Consider the following 7412-nt stretch of genomic DNA (forward strand, 5'->3'; position numbering starts at 1 on the left):
CCCCCCTCCCGGCTCCCGGAAAACCACCCCCCCCCCGGGGGGGGGGGGGGGGGGGGCTCCCTGGTGCCAGCCCAGGCCGATGCAGGGCTCGCACCAGAGCCGCCTCTGAGGGCCGCCCGTCCCAGGAGCGCGGAGAAGGCGCCGGCCTCCCGGGCAGCGCAGCCCCTCCCAGGAGGCTGTGCCCGGATTGCGGGGCCAATCTCCTCACCTGGCAGGCACGGAGGGTCATCCTTTTTCACCTTTGCTAATTTGACAGATAAAAACAGAACTGCATATTGGCTCAATTTGCATTGCCATTACTAGTGAACTAGCTGGGGCTTTCTTTTTAAGTTTATTATTCACTCGTGTTCCCCACTTTGTAACATCTCTGCTTATTCCCAAAAAGAAGGTTTTAACCATCCATTTGCTCTTCACAGAGAGAAGAAACGGCGCTGAAAGAGGACAACTGCCGCCGCCCAGCGCCCCGGGGCAGGGGGGCAGGGGCTGCTGCAGGCAGCGCGCCCAGCGCACACCCCGCCGGTCAGTGAGGGGCCGCCTCCTCTCGGACACGGGAGCCGTCGGAGAGGCCGGGACGTAACTCATGCTGCCTGACCTTTCTTACGCGACCCCACTCGGGGTACTTTAATCAGATACATCGATAGGTGCTAATTAGCCCTGCTTGCAGTAAGTCAACATTAACAAGCCACGTCGATAATAAATCAAAAAGTCATAATTGGCATTTTAATTTTTCATAAGGAACACACGGCGCAACGCTAGACAGAGCCGCGTCGCAGGGCGCAATCACCCATAGCAGGGCCCGCGGCCCAGCCTTCACTGTTATTAACGCAGAAACGTGCTTCCCGATGAGGAGAAATGGCTGTCAGACCGCATCTTATTAGTCAACTATTAAACTTTCTTAATCATCAGTCAGTTTAATTGCTCCTGACACAGGCTATAAATAGGGTTTTGTGGTTCAATAAAATCCTCCGGGGTAACCCCGTCGCTGCCAGCGCTGGTCCCAAAGCTCCCTGGACCCGGGCGGGGCCCCTCGACCTCCCCGGGCCAGGCATTTCCATTCCAATTGGCGGTGACATTCGGAAGCATTTTGCTAATTTATGCCCCAAACACGTGAAGACACTGCTTATTCCACTCACAGCGTGTCTTCAATCACCTCCCTCACGGGCAGGGAACCCGCGTCCTCGGGTCCAGACGGACGAGAATGAAGGCACTGACGCCGCCCGTGGGGCTGCTGGGATGCCGCCCCCTCCCGCCAGCGCTCCGTGTTCCCGACCCCTGCCCCCGCCTGGGCGGGGCTGCAGCAGAGCAGAGAGGAGAGGACGCTGGCCGCGCAGGCACTTACCCGGGAGAACTGACAGCAGGGACAGGCAGGACTCGGGACAGACTGTGGCACCTTCCCTCCATCCATCGCAGCCGCCTGCCAGCCCGGGCAGCATGTGCTAGTGCATGCCAGGGGGTGAGGCCGGGCCCCACGCCAGCCGGGGGCTCCCTGAACACCCAGGGGCCGCGGCCCAGAAGAAACCTCTCACACAGCCTCTCTCCTCCTGGTCACGACTGCATCGCTGTGATAACCAAATCCCTGCCAGCACCGACGGCCTCTCCTGATGGTGCGGGCTTGCAAGAACTGGGAGTGGCGCCCAACACAGCCCGAAGAGGTGCCACGACATGCTGGCTGAGCTGGATGGAGAGGCCACAACACTGGCTTCCACCGGGGAAGCCAGGAGAGGGTGGGAAGGAGGGGGTGGGAAGGCTCCTGGAGGCGAGAGCCCGATGAGTCAGGCCTGGAACCATGCACGGGCAGAGCTGTAACCGCCCAGCTGACCAGCGCCCAGTGGCCCCACTAGAACTGCTCCTCCCGAGCGCCCCTCGGCCCCCCTGACACCACGCCCTGGGCCGTCCATCCGTCCCCTGCCACTCACCAGCAGGGCCCCTGTGGTCACTGCCAGGCCGAGGGGCAGGCTGCTGACGGACAGGCACCAGCACACAGAGCACGCACTGGGCCATCCGCTCAAGCGGCACCGATCCCGTCGGTGAGCAGTCAGGTCTGTGCAGCCTGGGGGGCTGAACGAGAAGCCCTCAGTCGCCCTGCGACGCTCACCCGCGCACAGCTCTGCGGGACTGGACGGCTGACAGAGGCGCTGGGCCCCAAGAGCACATCATCACGAAGCACGCTCCCCGGGCCCAGACCCAGCATGACGGCTGGCGACGCCCCACCCGCGCGCTCACGCCGGCGATCCAGACGGCCCATCACTCTGGAGTCCAGCCGCTCACCCTGTGCCCTCCACGCCCGTGGCCCTGGCAACGCCGCGCCCTGATGATTCTTTAGAAACACGTAATACAGGACCCAGGAACCTGCGTGAAGGCCCCGCATCAGACGCTGCTGCCTCGCCCCCAGATGCTGTCGTTCCAGAATGTGCTTCTGCAGTGGCTTTGTGTGTTATTAGCAACGTGATGTTGTTATCGCAACAGTGATGATTAAATACAAACGCCATCAGAGCTGTAATAACAGCGCATGCGCCCTGTGGTCTGTCCCCGGCTCCCAGCACCTCGAGGCGGCGGCGGAAAGCACTGCCTGTCTGCAACGGTGAGGCCGAGGCTGAGGCCGAGCAAGGCAGCAGCCCCGAGTGCAGGCGGAGTGAAAGTGGGATCGGGAGCCTGTCTGTACCCACAGTGTGCACGCAGCTCACACACATCTCACGGCAACCACACCCTGGATGCGCCGTTAGAGAGCGAGCGCCATAACCCCGGGTGGGCTAGGAGGAGTCCCGCAGGACCGCCCTCCCGGAGCGGCCTGCTGTTGGCTTTGCGGGTCACTGCACCCCGCAGGCGCACGGGCACCGACAGGGCTCCCTCTCGGCAGCCACACTGGCAGCCACCGTCTGCACGCCTGCAGGGCCTTCCAGCGTGAGAGCTGCCACCACTCTCGTCTCCTTGGTCGAGGAACTCCCTGCCGCCACGTCACTGAGCCCACACGGGAAACGAACAACAGGAGCTCAGACCTCGGCAGGAAAGTGGGCAACAGGCCACACTTCCCCACCTGCCCTGGGGACAGTCCTGCATTTCACGGTGGACGCAAGGCGCGCTCCCTCGGAGGAGACGGCAGGGACAGAGGCCGCTGGGTGCTGGGGCGGCCGACAGCCACCGGCCGGTCCACATCCAGGCCCCAGTTCCTGCCGCCCTGCAGAGCCGAGCCTCCCACCGCTGGCTTCTCGGGAGTAGCCACTCCATCCCCCTGCGGGTGAGGGCAACCCATAGGCCATCCTCAGCCCCGTCCCGGGTTGTGGGCTAGATCTCCAGTGCGGGGCCTGCAGGAGGCAGCCGACCAATGACTGATGTTTCTCTCTCCCTCTCCTTTCCTCTCTGATATCAGTAAAAATATATTTAAGAATAAAGGGAACATTCACCACTGGACACTGTGAGATAAAAATCCCAAGGGAGCCTGCGAGGGGGGGAGGGAGGATGAGGGTCTCCGAAGCCTTCGGTTGAGCCCACACCCCAGGGCTGTCGTCCTCACATGGGAAAGGGGGTCCGTGGAATTCCTGAGACCTGCCAGGGCCGCTCACACCCTCCCCGGCACCTCCTAGTTGGCTCCCACTCGTGGGGGAGGCCTCTCTTCCAAGGCCTGGCTGCAGCGCCGGGATTTCTGGACTCTCCGTGGCACAAGCGACCACGCTCAGCATCCACGCTGTGCTCTGTGACCGTCTGTTCCGCACGTTCCTGTGGCCGGGAGGGACCGTGTGGCCCTCTGTGACTGGCCCTGTCACTAGCACCGAGCGTGAGGTGTGCCGTCCTTTCTTCCCGCCTGCCGCTGGCGCAGCGCCCTTTACTCACACCTCGCACTGACGAGCCCGTGATGAACAGTGCCCTGTGCCAGCTGCTGGCCCACACAACCCCGTCCCGCGTGGGCTGGAGCGCCAGGCAGTCTGCCGGAGTTTACAGCCCCACCAACGCGCCAGATCCAGTTCCCCGCGTCTGTGCCTCCTGTGTGAGCGCCGCCGTCCCCGCGGGTGCGAGGGGTCTCTCGGCGAGGCTTGGGGTTGCACCCCATTGGTTATGGCAGCGTCTTTCCGTGAGCTTATCTGCGGTGTGTGTGTTCCCTAAAGAAGCGCCGATTCAAATGCTCCGCCGTGTTTAATAGGGGCCTGGAGTGGCGAGAGCTCGTCACATGCTGCAGATGCACGTTTCTCAGCTGCGTGCTGTGCCGACTCCCCCCCTCTGCGGTGCCAGCGCAGGGAGCTCCCATCTCGGTGCGGTTGGCCTACGTTCTCTCGCCGCTTTTGCCTTTGGTGTCACACCTCCGCAACCACGGCCTCACCGCGGCTGACGACCCGGCCTGTGTATCTTACAGGAGGTTCACAGGTCACCTATTTTGTCTGCGGTGAATGGCAGGGATGGACTTTAGTTGTCTGCGTGTCGATATCTAGATGTCCCAGCACCATTCGTGGAAAAAGACCATCTCGCCAGAGTGGTCTTGGCGTCCCTGTCAAACAATCACCATCGAGATGAAGGTCCACGCCACACAATCCTATTGCTCCACGAGCCACGTGTCTGTCCACGTGCCAGAATGACACTTGCTCATTACTGCAGTTTTGTAGTAGTTGTTCTGGCTACTCTGGATTCCTTGAATTTCCATGTGAATTTAGACAAACCTGCCCATTTCTGCTACCAAGCCAGGTGCCATTCTGCCCGGGACGGAGGGAGTCTTTCGGTTACTCTGGGGAGACTGCCATCCACGCACTTCCGACTCCCCCAACCACGGACACAGACGACCTTCCCTTACTGAGAGTTTCCTTAACACAGTTCAACCACATGTTTGGTTTTGAGAGAACAAACCTTCTGCTTTTTTGGCTAAATGTACACTATTTTATTCATTTGATGCTAATTGTAAGTGGAATCGTTTTCACAGTTTCATTTTCGGGTTGTACATTGCAAGTGTAGAAAAATACAACTGATTTTAGTACCTGGATCTCGACTCCTTCCCCCTGGCTGATTGTTTATTAGCGTTCCTGGTTGTCAGTGGATTCCTTGGGGTTTTCTTTGTACGAGATCACTTCCTCGTTTCCATCCTGGGCACCACTGCTTCCTTTCTGCTGAGCCGCTGGATGAGACCCGTGCCCGTTGAACAGGGTGGAGATGCCGACACCTTGGGGGAGAGCTTCCCGTCCTTCCCGTTCAGTCCAATGTGAACTGAGTCTTCACGGATGCTCTCATAGGAAGACGTTCTTCTAGTCCTAGTTTGTTGAATGTGTGTTTTTTCATGAAAGCGTTAGATTTTGTCAAATACTCATCAATTGAGATGATCGTGTAGGGTTTTTTTTCCTTTATTCTGTTAATCATATAGTGCATTGCATTCATGGATTTTCATATATTAAACCAACCTTGCATTCCTGGGCTACATCCCACTTGTCATGATGCCTAACCCTTTGCTGTGTTGCCACATTCAGATGGACTGTTAAATCCATCTTCCTGAGGGACGTTACTCTGAGGTTTTCTTTCCTTGGGATGTCTCTTCTCACTGTGGTATCAGGATAATATCAGATTAAATTGAAAAGTATCCCACCTCTTCTACTTTTAGGAGAATCTGTGAGGGGTGCTGTGAACTCCGTTACATGCCTGGTGGAACTCACCAGGGAAGTCAGCTGGTCCTAAGCTCTTCCTTGTGGGAATTCTTTAAACCACGAACTCAGTCTCGTAGCTGCAATGCTCTTGTACATGTCCACACAGGTACTGACGCTGACAGGCATGTGCACACACGTTGGGAGGGAGATTTATTGTGAGGGACAGGCGCACACAGTCAGGGGGCTGGCAAGGCTGAGGTCTGCAGGACGGCCGACAGCTGGGAGCTCAGGCTGGTTTCTGTTGGAGGAGAATGTTCCCTCCTTCCCCAGGGAACCTGTCTTTGCTCTCAGGGCCGCCAACTATCCCAGGAGGCCCACCCGCTGTGCAGGCGGCTGGCTTTACGCAAAGGCGCGTCCTTTCAGTCTCGTCACGTCTCAGATACACTTCACAGCCGTGTCAGGCCTGGCGTTGGACAAGCCCGTGGCGTCACGGCCTGGCCGTTGGGTAACTGTCTTCCTGGGCGCGACTCCTTCCATCTCCGCTACCCAATCGGAGAGCTGTCCGCCGCGTTCCCCTCGTGCTGCTCATTCTACCCCTCACGCTGTCAGGGACATGAGTGCTCCTTCTTTCTGGGTCGTCCAGGTAAAGGTTTGTCCATTTTTCTGAGATTCTTAAAGAACCATCTTTGGTTTTATTGGTTTCCTCTGTTGTTTTTCTCTTTCCCGATTCACTTATTTCTGTCCTAGCCTTCATCTCCTTCCTGCTGTCTGTTTGGGCTTTAGTGTGTTTTTCTTTTTCTAGTTGATGAAATTGAAGAGTGAATGATTTAAGGTGTTCTTTTAACACAGTCATTTACAACAATAAATTTCTCCTGGAGCACTGCTTGAGCTGCATCCCGTAAGTTGTGGTATGTTGTGTTTTTATTTTCACTCATTTCAAAGTAATTTCTAATTTTCCTTCTACTTTCTTCTCTAACATAATGCTTTTTATGGGTGTGTTCTACAATTTTCATTATTTCTCAAGTTCTTCGACTTTCCTTCATTCACTGGGGTCTAACTTAAAGTCACTGTGGTCAGAGGACACACTGCACATGCCTTCCCCCCGGGTGTGCAGGGCGGCCTCAGGGCCAGCGCTGGTCTGCACGGCCGGCGCCCTAGTGCTGAGAGGAGCTGCTGTGGGGGCCGGGCCCTGTGGACCCGGGTCAGCTGGTTTCTGTTTGGCTCATCTTCCTTCTGGCTCCTCGGTGGTCTTCTGTCTGGTTTTCCTACCTCTTATGGAAGTGGTGTGTCACTCCTTCTTAAAAAGACATTTTCAACAATGTTTAATGCCTTTGCAATGAGGTAAAACTTAAATGCAAACAAGGAAAGTTAAAACAATTTATCTAACTGTGATTTATCGTGAGAAACTGGCAGCAGCTCTCCCCTCCCTGTCACTCACAGTCCACTTTCTACTCCGATCATGGACTCGAGCAGGAGAATGGCTGCGGCGCTCACATGGGCTGACACGGGCCCCTGCTTATCTCCCGGGTCACTCCCCTCGGCAGCCGCGCTAATGACAACGCCAGGGCACTCCCGGCTCCACGACCGGCACCGGAAAGGTCTTCTCCGGGCAGAACGAACACATTTAAAACAACCCATACTTCTGAGATTCTGACTTACAAATAGGAAAATACAAATAAATATTCATGTTCGTAAGTACATGCATTTATTCCAGCCCCATTCCACAGTTTCCAAAGTCATTATTTTAAGAGAAAATGACATATAAAAGCCAATCTGAGCTCACACATGCAGATCATGAGAATCAATTATAAAACAACCCTCACCTTCCCACGTGTCATCACGCCTCCCCCAGGCCCA

The sequence above is a fragment of the Myotis lucifugus genome, unplaced genomic scaffold (genome assembly GCF_000147115.1).
Source record: "Myotis lucifugus unplaced genomic scaffold, Myoluc2.0 scaffold_1795, whole genome shotgun sequence".
Lineage (NCBI taxonomy): Eukaryota > Metazoa > Chordata > Mammalia > Chiroptera > Vespertilionidae > Myotis > Myotis lucifugus.